Source organism: Rousettus aegyptiacus, unplaced genomic scaffold (assembly GCF_014176215.1).
Source record: "Rousettus aegyptiacus isolate mRouAeg1 unplaced genomic scaffold, mRouAeg1.p scaffold_m13_p_1, whole genome shotgun sequence".
In the NCBI taxonomy this organism is placed as follows: domain Eukaryota; kingdom Metazoa; phylum Chordata; class Mammalia; order Chiroptera; family Pteropodidae; genus Rousettus; species Rousettus aegyptiacus.
The window spans coordinates 65,633,334-65,645,852 of NW_023416284.1; the positions used below are offsets into that span (position 1 = coordinate 65,633,334).

The window sequence follows — 12,519 nt, forward strand, 5'->3', positions numbered from 1 at the left end:
TTCTCCACGCTTGGAGACTTACCCCTTCCTGATACCAATGTTCTCAAACTTGCCCGAGCATAAGAATCGCCTGACGAACTTGCTAGTGCAGATTCCGAGGCTCCTCTCCTATATGCTTAAATTGCAGAGATCCAGGTGCAGCCTGGAGACCCAGTGACTACCAAGATCCCATGTGTCCTTATGATAAAACACATTTGGGAAACCCTGGACTGTACCCACCCTCCCATTGTTAGACACTCCTAATTCATCCTGCTTGCTACAGTCCTCAAAGCCACATACTTCTATCCTGTGACAACACTGCTAATGGTCCAGGCTCAAAGTCCACTGACCTCCCAAGTCCAGTGACTTGCACCTGTGCTCCATATCACCTGCCTGCTCTCTGGCCCTGCAGGGAACTGAGCTTTCCCTGACATAGTACACGACAGTAGCCTTTTTCTGCCTACATCCCCCTTACCTCCCTGGCTCCTGGCCCCTGAGCACAGCCCTTTCATGCATCCACATCTTCCTGAGCTATCAGCCCTTCCTGAGCTTCCTTCTTCTTTCCCTGTTCTTCTGGAACCATGGTTGATTACATGAGCTAGTTCTTTGCCAGTTTGAACCCATATCCTTCTCCTGTACTTACTCAGCACCCATCTTCTCCTTTCTCACACTCAGGGAGCTGGAATCTGAGATCTTTGGAGAAACCCCCACAACCCTGCAAGCTCACCCCACAATAATCCACGATCTTCAACTTCGGCTGAGCTCAACTTCAACTAGAAGCAAGGCCATCAGACTTCAGCTCCCCACCCTCTTTCCCTACAGTAGACTCGATATCACAGTCTTCCTCTCCACCTGTCCCCACTCCACCACAGAGGATCAGGTCTTACTCCTGTTGCTCACCATGAGCCCACTCTGTATGTTCTTGACTCCATCTGTCCCGTTCCCTCCATCACTCTATTGGTCTTTCTCTTCTCTGTGTCTGTAACATCTCCCTCCCAGCTGGCGGTTCCAGCTCAGCCTATTAAGCTGCTCCAGTTTCCCTCATCTGAAGCATCTTGCTTGACTTTCTGCTCCCCTCTACCATCTGATCTCTCCTCCTTCTCCAGAGTGGCTACAGTTCTTTCTAGATGCTCCTGCCCCGGCCCCTCCACTGACATTGCTCTCCTTGAGGTTGATAATGACTTACACAGTGTACATCCAGTGGACACAATTCAGACTTCGAGTTTTTAACCTTTCTGCTATATTTGACATTGGTGACCACTCCCTCCTTCTTAAATTTTTCTATTTGTTTGACCTCTGAGACACCATTTTCCCCTGACCCTCCTCTTACCTCTCCAAAAGTTTCTAGTCCATCCTCCTTGTGGGCCCTCTTTCTCCAACATCCTTGAGACTATATAGATCCAGGTCCTGAACTCATCCCCTTCTGCCTGGTTATCACACACTTCCACAGTTTTAATGCAACCTGCTTCTTGAGCTTGAGCTTTTATATTCAAATGGTTTGCTAAGTGTTCATTTTGGCAGAGACAGTTCAAAATTAGCCCATCCCAAACCTAACTCACCCCAAAACCAGTTCCATCTTCTCTTGTATCATGTAACAGATGGCACCTCCATCCTGGGTCCCAGTCCTCTCCATCACTGCCCCCAGGGGCCATTTGCCTAAATAGTGCTCCTCAGTTCCTCCCCCCACCTTTCCGGTAGAGATCCTTGTCCTCTCTCATCTGGACTCTTCGTAGCCTCCCAGCTGGCCTGCCCTCTCCCACCCTGCCCTACTCCAATCAGTCTTCCACTAAACCACCTGAGTGATCTTTCTAAAACACAAGTCTCATTACATCTCTTTATCACTTAAAGCCCCTCAAGAGCTTCTTGACACCCACAAGTTGAAATCCAAACTCCTCAGGATGGCCCCTAAACTCATCACTTTGTTCCATGCCTCCTTGCCACTGCTCATAGTTTCTTCCCTCCTTTCTCTAAACAACTCCCTCCTCTTCCTCCCTCCTTTTCCTCCTCCCTTGGCCCGGGCATCACCTCCCCACAACTTCTTTCCTTGCTCTACACGACTGGGGTAGTGCCCCTTGAAAGTGTTCCTATAACACCCTACACTTACCGGGTTATAGTAGCAGCTGTCAACTGCGGAAAGAGAAAGCTTGAGGATTGTTTTACAGGTTTACAGCCTCTTCCCACCCATAGGTGTTACCACAGTGACGGACAGTTGGCTCTTCCTTACACCTAAGAATGTATCTGAAGCCAACTCTCCCCTCCCTCTGCCTCTCAGGGTGAAGTATGAGGACCACCCAGGGATCAACCCACCTCTATCTCTGCTCTTCAAAGGGAGTGGCCTCTCCTGGCAACTGGCAAAGCTACTAGAAACTTGGCTTTGAACCATGCGTGTCTAACAGGTGGTCCAGGTATTCCAGGAGAAACTGTGAGTTTAAAAAGGAGTGGATATGGAATCATAAAATGCCATGTTTTGGACCACTCCAACCCCCAAAATCCAGGTAACTGGCAAGGGAATACTGTATTTGTGGATGTCCCAGTGGGAGAGAGGACACTAATCCCCATTCCTTCCCCCTCAGGAATCCTGAGGTGTCAGAGCAGGCCTTTAGGAGAGTTGTTTACCAAGCAACCTGCCAGCCCTTCTGGGAGGAAAAGTGAAGAGGTTGAGACTAACACCAGAACCCAAGACTCCAGGGCCTACTCTCTTGCACACAGTAGAGGGGTACACTGCCCTCAGCCTCTGTAAGAGCTCCTTGGATGAGCAGGGGATTCGCACTATTGTAGGAGATGGGATAACCTGGGCCCAGAGTGCTGAATAATGTCAGAAAGGATACTGTTGAATTGGACTCTAAGGAGACCTTCAATGTCCTCTGACCCAGGCCTGGTGGGAATGTCACAAGCTCTTTCGAAGGTGGGGTTGGAAAGACTGGCAGTGCCAGGCTGTCTTTTGTAACCTCTTAAAAGCTGGCCTTGCTATGGGAAGGGCTATAGTGGAGGCAGGAGCAGCAAGTTCAGGGGAGACAGCAGCAAAAGCAACATGGCCAATCCAGACCAATAAAGCAGAGAATGAGAAAGAGGGCTACTGTGTACAGTTGTGTAGGTTGTTCACTGCACAAAGTTGCTCAGCTGAGGGAGGAAATGGGGGCTGAAATCCAGCCTGGGCATCCATTTGCTAAGCCGTATGTCCTGGCACAGAACTACATTTTCTGAGGAATGAGGTTCCTGTGTCTAATTTGTAAAAAGGCACCATTTGGGATTATCATGACCTTGAGAGAGAACACAGCAGCAGCAATGAGGAAGCTCAGGAGAATGCAAAAGAAACCCAGTATCTGGCAGAAGATGGCAAGGGTTTTGGGAGCCCCAGGTCCCCTGGGTGTGGGCACAGAATATCAGTCTACAGAGCTGCTGCCCAGGCCCATGACTGGGCACTGCTCCTCTCTGTCACCCCTTCGCCATCATCCCAATCTCTCTTAGCCCACCTCTAGCCAACCAAGGCTTCCATCACCAGAGGAAAGAAGGCTACTATACTCGTGACTGTGGCCCCAGTTACCTAACCCCTGAAGACCCATTCCTGAATAAGGTGGGGGACACCTGATAAAGAGAGGCAGTCTCCCCAACCTGTGACTACCACTGTGCCCAGCTGTTAGCAGGGACCTTGGCTGGAGAGCTAGGTCACCAGTCTGTGGCTAAATGCCATATGAGAAGGGGCTGTTGAGTTTCCCCCTTTACTCTTTTCCTATTTATAGCTCCACTTTAACAGCAACCAGTCCTGGTGACAGCTCACAGGTTCTAACCTGCAAGGGAACTTCTAGGAAGATTATAGCCTTTTCTGAAAGCTAACAGCACACAATGTAAGGGAGCATGGGGAGCGCCTCCTGCCCTTTTGGCTGGAGACAGAAGGTGGACAGGCAAGTGGAAGACCCCCCTAGGCACGGATATGGAGGGGAGGCCAGGGCAGGGAAAATTAGCTTTTCTGAGCCCCTATTTTGTGCTGTATATACATGATCACGTTTAATTCTTCAACAACCCTTGATATTTAATGATAATATCGTTACCTTCATTTTACAGATGAAGAAACAACCTCAGAGAGGAGAAATAACCCTGTCCAGCTAGTAAACTATAAAGATCTGAATTGAATTTCCTGGTATGTATGGCTCTGACACATGGTTTTCTTTTTTCTTTTTCTTTCTTTTTTTTTTTTAACAAGAATTTGTCACCTGCAAAACATCTCCCTTAGGGAAAAAGAAATTTAAAATAGTGAAAAGGAACAGAAAAAGCTTGAGGAGTTTTGCTTTAGCAACTGAAGTTAATCTCTCTACAATCTTCTCCCTTCCAGGACACTCCCCTGGGAAAATTGTACTGCCTGCCTCCCTCAAGGATTTCTATACAGGTAAAATCATTGCATTAAAGTGAGGGGTAGGAGGGGTGGGTGGAAGAAATTCATGAGTTGACTATATATGATCCAGCAAGGAAGAATCTCCTTTTTCTCCAGCCAGCTCCTCAACCCACTGCTCAACCGAGACATTATCTCTTAGGGGGTGATTGCCAAGATGCACAGTTTAACTAATAAAATGCGAGAGCAGGAAGGGGCTGTAAACAATAATGGTGATGTTTATTGAGTGCTTGTTATGTAAGAGCAAAGCACTATTCCAGGGATATTACATAGAGACCAGTTTAATCCTCACACGTATGCACACAAAGTACAAATGAGGAAACTAAATCCAGGGAGGTGACCGAACTTGTCCAAAGTCTCCACTCTCTTATGAAGTGGACTTGGAATCAAACCCACTCAGTCTGGCTTCTGGATGCTACCTGGCCTCTTTAAAATCACCTCTCCTCGCTGCCCCCTGCCTCATTTTACAAGCCCAGGGAGGCAGGGGACCTGCCCGCCAGCCAAGGGAAGGGCCAGGCCCGATGTCAGGTTTTCAGATTGGCACCTGGGGCTCTGGCTCCACCCCAGGCACTCAGCACACCCATGATTCCAGAAGTGTACTAATGGCACTTCGATCAGCTCAGATTTCAGATCCCACTTAATGCTCTGAACTAGAAAATTCTTAAATACCTATTGCTATGTCCAACTCTGTACTGTGCTTGAGCATCCCTGATGGGCTCATGGAAGGCTAAATATTGCTTCCATTACATTCTTCACCTCCTCCCTCCTCAGCAGACGGGTCCAAACAGAAGCCAGGAGGAACGTGGCACCTCACACATCCAGCAGAGCTTGGCACGACTCTAAGTACTCCCTGCAAGGCCGGCAAATATTTTGATAATCTTTCCCCTACAGGAATCTCCTGCGGAGAACAAATGGACACAAGAATGATCTTTCAGCAGATTCCACAGGAAAAAACATTACATCAGTGGAAGGGATTTTGACTCTCAGACCTTTTGGGAAGGAAAGCAGATCTTGAGGCAGGGCTGCCTAGACGGCTGCGGCGCCCCTGGCCCCCGGGTGTGGGTCAGGGCTGTGGGGAGGCCATGGTGGGAGGGAGACAGATGGTGGCTTAAAGCGTAGCCTCCCTAGTCAGCCAAACCTGGGCTTGAGGACCAGCTCTGCTGCTTGAGGCTGTGACCTCGGGCAAACTCATTTGCATCTCTCCGGTCTTCAGTTTCCCCACCACAAAATGGGGATAAAAACAGTACTCATCTCTTGGCCTGGCCCTTGAGACTTAGACGTAAGAACATCAGGGAAGCACCGAGCAGGGCCTGGCACATGCAGCTGCTCAAAAACCACAAACACAACTATCAGGGTGAGACCCTTCGCTTTCCGTGAAATGAGCTCATGGGGTATGTTCTCTGCTGTCACTGGACCTCTTTATTGAGCTTTTTTTAGGGAACCCGAGGCCCTTCACCTGACCCAAAATGTGACTTTGGGAGAGGAGGAAGAGCCCTAAGTCATAGGGTGCCCCATGGTCACAAGCTCCCCATCCTGGAGTAGAAGTCAGGGGGCCAACCCCATGGATAACCATTTCTCCACGCATGCCAGGTAGGCTGGGTGATGAGAAAAGCCCCACAGATTCCTAGCATGGGTTGTTTGTTTCTTCACAAAGTCATAATATTTTGAAAAAGAGGAAGCAAAATTTATATATATATAAAGAAACAATATGAGGGCATCGGGTCCAAAAAGATGTGGTAACGACAGAGCAGCATAGACGAGATTGTAGTGGGCCGGGCTACGGGAGGCCTGTTCGACATGGTGGCCTTTTGTGCCCCCACCTCAAACACACTTTTGGTCCCGCCCCCAGAGCTTCTTTCAAAAGATGAATTGCTTCTATTTTCAGCATCTACAGGCTCCACAGGACACAAGGATTGCCCTGGGGCCCAACATTCTCTGGGCCACTCACCAGTCAGGTAGTGGGTGCCTGAGGCTGAAGAGCCACTTTCTGTGTCCCTGAGTGACCAGTCATCCAAATGATACCTGTCCTACTGAGAGCACTTGAGTCACCTTCAGGCACAGGGTGAGACCTGGCCCAGGGAAAGGGCTAGGTGAATGTTGCTGAAGAACCCAGGGCATGCATGAACCTATGGTTTGGGGTGGGATGAGGAGTGGACACACTGCTTTCTCTACAACCTGCACTCTAGGAGAGATATTTTCATGGTGGAAAGTCTTGGGGCCAAGACACGTGGCACCACCCCCTCCCCCGCCTCCACCCCGTGCATATCCACACACTGAAGCAGATCCCTTCCTGAAGCAACACCCCCCGCTAATATTTCCTTTGCATGGTCCAAGAATCCTGTTCGAGGTTATGTATGGGAAGAAAATGCAGGTCTAGGTGTAGGTGAGTGTGTGTGTATAGAAGTGGGAGTTTGCATGTAGGGAGGGAGAATATTAACCAATCCGAGCACATGGGCCAGGAAGGAGTGTTAAAAACAACCATAGACCAGCTGTCTCCTTTCTGTGTCCCCAACTTATCAGCTCAGGCTCAGGGTCAGGGAAGGTCCATGGCCAGCTTTGTACAGCAAGCTGACCTGGTTCCCAGACCCGGCACCCGGCATTGAGCAATAGAACGGGCTATCGCGGCCACCAGGCCCTGGAGTCCCCTGGGCTTAGGCTCGATGGGGCAACAACACGCCCTGTCCCTGATCTGACTCTGCCGCTCCAGTCACCGAGCTCTCTCAGAGGCAGACTCAGGCCAAAACACTTCTTTAAGACTGGAGGTCCGATAACAGCCCCTCCTTGGAAACCAGACACTAGCCGGTGGCACTGAACCACTGAACTGACCGGGTCCCAGCCCTCCCAGGAGCCCTGGAGCATCGAATTTCAGCACACTTCTGCTTCAGCTACTCCCACAGGAAGGAGAGGGCTTGCTCCCACCTTGTTTTTAATTTCAAGAATTTGGCAATCCCCTTAGGAATACTCTTGTTTTCGTGACAGTCAGAGCGACGGCTACCCAAGTACTTCAGAGGCTTCAGACCTGATCCCAGTCAAGCCCAGAGCTGCGGTCTCTGGAAAGCAGACAAACAGGCCTGGAGACCAGTGCAGGGATCCTGCTCTCCGTGGTCCAGGGCTAGCTGCAAGGGCCAGCGCCAGGCGGAAGCACTCCTGGGCTTGCCATAGAGCAGAGAGGGCTGCTCCCGAGTTACAGGATGTGGAATTTTGGTCAGGCCAAGCCCTCCTTTTGTTGCCAGAGGGGAGGTAGACGATAATATATAATCGCGCCATGAGGAATATTATTTGGAGAAATGAAGAATGCATTTCTAAGATAGGAAAATTACATTTTAAAATTGCTCGTTTTTAGAGATGGGCTTTGTGTATGTGTGCATGCATGCACACATGCCCTAGGGATTTTCAGAAAGCGAAACAGCTAAGCAGGCTTTCCAATTATATATGTACGTAATGATAATATATATTACATTTCGATAATGCATTATGGTTTACAAAGTACCTTGATATGCTCACTCATTCGTTCCTTCAACAAATCTTCATGAGCCCCTACAAAGATCCAGGCGCGTGGGGACACAGTGGTGAACAAGGCGGGTTAGACTCCCCGCTTCCATTAAGTTCACACACTCAAGTTGGGGAAAGTCATCATAAACAGCAGATAATTAATCAGCAAGATAAATTCAGGGAGGAATAAGTGCTTCGGAGATGATGAAGGCAAATAAGGGGCTAGGGTTACGCTGTCCAATATGCAGCCATTGCCACACGCGGTGATTTTAAGTCTAAATTTAAGTCTACATTAATTTTAAAATTACATAAAATTAAACGTTCAGTTCTTCAGTTCACACTAGCCGCGTGTGGCTAGTGGCTAGTGGTATAGACATAGGACATTTCAATGAGCTAGAGAGTGACTTGGGGCTCATTTAGACTGGGTGGTCAGGGAGGGCCTCTCTGAGGAGGTGGCTTGAGTTGAAACCCCCAAATGAGAAGAAACCAACAACTCACAGACCTGGGTGGGGCTTGGAGGAGTGGGCAGAGAGTTCCAGGAACCCTAGAGCAAAGGTTCGAATGTAGGCATAAGTTTGGCAGTTTTGAGGAACAGAAAAGAGGTCGGTGTGACTGGAGTGTAATGAGCTGGAGGATGCGGAGAACGGAACGGCGAAGTCAAAAGTAAAAATAAAAATAGCCGGTGGCTATTGAGGGCTGGCTCTGGGCCAGGCATCTATGGGGTGGGCACTACTATCCTCCTTTTACAGATGAGAACACTGAGACACAGAGAAGTAACACACAGAGCCAAAGTCACACTGAGGAGAATGAGCCAGGATTTCACCTGGATGGTGTGGTGGGCAGCGCTCGGCCACCGTGCTGCACTGATGTTGGATGTGGTGTCTGTGTGTTCCAGGTTCCTCTGTAAAAGACAGAATACAGGCAAACTGATAGACCTCCCGGAGAGGGACGCATGAATGTCATTTCATATGAACCTTCTCTGAGCTCCTGCAAACAGTTGCCTCTATAAAATACGACGTGTAACTGTCTCCACCATCAGATTCCATAAAAAATCTCCCTCAGCAAATTCCTATTGTTTCTTCAGACCTTCACCTCCTAGAAGTGATGGGACAAGGGAAGTAAGGTGGCTCAACTAATGTTTCCTTTCCAGCCGCCTTCTGAGGCCCAGAGTGTGGTGGCCCGTTTTGAGGCACAGGTTCCAGTCGAGGTCCCAGTCTTGTGGTATTCCCCACACCTGACACCCTTTCCCCTATGTCAGGTTATTTAACCTCGCTATGGCTCCCTTTCTTCATCACTAGAATAAGGATAATTATTAACTATTGTTCTACCTCATTGTGCTGTTGTGAGAATTAAATAAGTTAGAATTAAATAAGTAAAACAACAATTATCATCATTAGCTATGACATCATATTATGATTACTGAGAAGGGAAGAATAGAAAAGGAGTGGGCCAAACCCAAAACCCAGTCTCAAGGCTACGATGAGTAAGGATCCAGGATCACCCAGAAACAACCGCCCTGGAGCCTCCGCAGGTTAGTCAGGGGATTTTCCTAAGCTCCAGTGTCCCGAAAGTCACTTCATAGGCTGGATCGACATCACCCCGCAGCGCTAGCTGCAGTTTCCGCTGGCTCAGACTTGCCTGTGCTCTGGGGTACAATAGCAGTGGACCAGGACGCTTCCTACCTTGCCTGTCCCCCGCCTCCCAAGGCTGGCTTAGGTCAGATGCAGCAGCTCCTACAGAATGCAAAGGAAAGGCTTTCTCAGTTTGGTGTGAGGATCAAGGTAGCTCAGGGCAGGCTGGGCAGCTTTCCGTGGTTCTGCTAAAGGGTGAGTAACCCAGGCCTCAGCCAGGTTGGACCTGGGGTCTGTGGCCTCTCCTGAGATTGCCTTCCTGGGGCTGTGAGGCTACCACCACCCATCCCGCCCAGGTGCTTCTTTGCCAGTTGTTTCAAGGCTGAATACTTAATTCTAAATAACAATGACTTACAGGATAGCAGTTCCCTTTTTGGCCAGAGCAGTCTTCTGTAGATTAAGCCTTCCTCCCAGGTAAAGGAAGGTCTTTACTTGTCCGCAGAGACGGAGGGAGGCCAGCAAAGCGTGGGTGATTAGGAGCACAGACCTGGAGCCAAACTCTCTGTGTTTGAATCTGGCTCTACCACTTACAGAATGGTGTGACCTTGGACAAGTTATTTAACCTCTCCTTACCTCGTCTGCAAATTGGAATAGTAATAGTATTTACTGCATATGTTATTATGAAGGTTAAATGAGTTAGTATCTATACAGAACTTAGGGCTATGCCTGGCATATATTAAGTGCTTATGTGTTTGATAAAAAATTTTCAGTAATGAGGAAGTGGTTTTATAAAACCTATATAATAGAATACTACACAGCCATTAAAATCTCTATTACAGAAGAAGAGAAATATGAAATATTTTCACGATCATTACTAAGTGAAACAATAGACTCTAAAACAAATTACAATATATCATTATTATTGAAAGAAAGAAAATAAATCTATATACATTGTAAAATATGATAAAAGTGTATACACCAAGAGGGTGTTTTTCTGTCTTCCAAATTTTATGTTCTGTGAGTTATTTTAATAATAAAAATTTTTATTGTAAGAAAACAATAAAAATTATTCAGTAATAAAAAACTATAACAATTATTCAATTGTTATTGATCATGATTAAATGATCACTTTAAAATGATGATGATGATAATGATAATAATAGTGGTTCTGAGCCCAGACCATTCGAAGTTGAGGCTGAGAGGTGACCACACCACATATTTTAATGATAAGTCAAATGTTATGAACAAAAAGAAAAAAATATGACATGTTTATATGGATATGACATACTATTTTCCTTCTGTGAATAATCAAAAGCTAGCCACACCAACTCAGCCAGATTTAAATCTTACCTAAGCAACAAGTGACCCAGATATGTAAAATAAACAAAGAAGCCAATGGCAGTGTGTAAAAGCAACGTGTGCTTTGCTCAGGGGCGAGTGAAAGGGGAGTCATGAAAGCTGCATGCATAGTCGGGATGGGATGGGGTGGAGGAGCATTCCTCTAGCCATTGAGTCAGAGGTTTCAAGAAGGAAACGGAACTTCACGGGCTGCTAAAATAAAGGAAGGAGATAAGCATCTTTTTTTTTTTTTTTTTTTTTTTTTTACGGCTCACTTGTGTAGAACTTGAATGGAAAAAAAGAAAAGGCAATTGTCCCCTGAACCACAACCTTCAGTAACGGGCAGACTTCTCTATGTTGTTAGTAAGCCACTTCTCACCTTGCTCCGGGATCTTTCAAACTCTAAACATACTGTGTCTGGGCTTGGATGGATGGGAACGATGTTAAATTAAACCCGCTGTGTGTCAAAGAACAGGCAGCGGGATGAATCCAAAAACCCTCTTAATTTCACTTCCAAGGTGCTTCCTCTGGCTTTTTCTGGGTTTACTGTTAGCACACATAGTTTCACATAGCCCTTTCCCGAATGCGGCCAACAGTGGTCCTTTGCAAGCTGTCAGGATCTTGTTCATCTCCACATTCTTAGTTTATAAATTCCCCAGCATCCTGTCACCCTCAGAAGATGTGAAGAGCTTCGAAAGAAAAAAAAATACTAGTTGCAAATTTTGAAAATGTGCTGGCTGAATGAAAATTTTGACTGACAGAAACTGGTTTCAGTTCCTCCTTTAATCTTTTCAAATGCTACCACCATAAAGCCCCTGGAATAACTTACCCTATTCACAAACCACATTGGTATTCACATGGTAACAATCATTGCAATAATTTCCTAAACACCCGGACTAGCTAGAACTGCTTCTTTCTTTCCAAAGAACCATGGGGTCCTCGGGCTGCCTCGGCCCTTCCCACCAGCACCCAGGCAGTAGGAGGCTGGCGGGCTATTTTGCTTTTCGGCAAGAACTGGCAGTGATTAGAGTGCTCAGATCCTTTCTGTCGGTGCTCATGGAGGATAAGATTAGAAGCTTCGGGCTTGTAAAAACAGGGGTCACAAATTTAGTACCAGGAGAAGAACTGATTCCACATTTAAAGGTAATGAAAAGAATCACCGGAAGTGCCATAATAACCTAAAAAAAATCCTCATTGTGTTTAGAGGAGGGAGGACTAGGGAGCCCAGACGAAATAAGAGGTTCTTCCCTTCCAAGAGCGTCTGTTCAAAGCCATGGAGGAGAAATGAACAAGAGGGTGTCCGCAGCTTCGTGAGTGGGGAGCAGCTAACTGCTCAGGCACATGTGACACCTAGCCTTCCTTGTGGTGGGAAGTTCTCCCTCACCCTTTCAGCAGGACCCATTGTCTGACCTCAAGAGTTAGAGAAGCTACACTGATTTACAGCTGCATTTCTTTTCCCATCTTTCTGATCCTCCCAGTCTGTGGTCTGTTCAAAGCACACTCAGGGGAAAGAGAGGCCACTGAACCCGCCTAACTGGAAAGTGGTTTTGAACACGCACCAACATTCTGACACACGCTTTGTCTGAAAATGGATCTCTTGTGCTCCAGCGGAGCAGGGCTAGGGTCTGTGCAAGTGTTTGCAGTGGCGCCTAGAACAGAGAGCCTTCTCTCTTAGTGTAGGAGACCCTTTATAAGCATGTCTTCAACTACTGGCATCAGATTAGGATCGGCAGTGGTGAGGGCTCAACAGGC

At 47.4% G+C, this 12,519-nt stretch overlaps 1 protein-coding gene across 4 annotated transcripts in view; it reads right to left on the reverse strand.

Moving 5' to 3' along the window:
• Window positions 1–12,519, reverse strand: part of BCAR3 (BCAR3 adaptor protein, NSP family member) — a 184,072-nt gene that overhangs the window by 112,980 nt on the left and 58,573 nt on the right. The window contains exon 2 of one of the 4 annotated variants that reach the window (XM_036236562.1): window positions 9,541–9,591. The exons of the other annotated variants lie outside the window; for them this stretch is intronic. The gene's annotated coding sequence lies outside the window, so the exon portion shown is untranslated. The remainder of the gene's footprint in view (window positions 1–9,540; window positions 9,592–12,519) is intronic. 4 annotated transcript variants of the gene reach the window in all.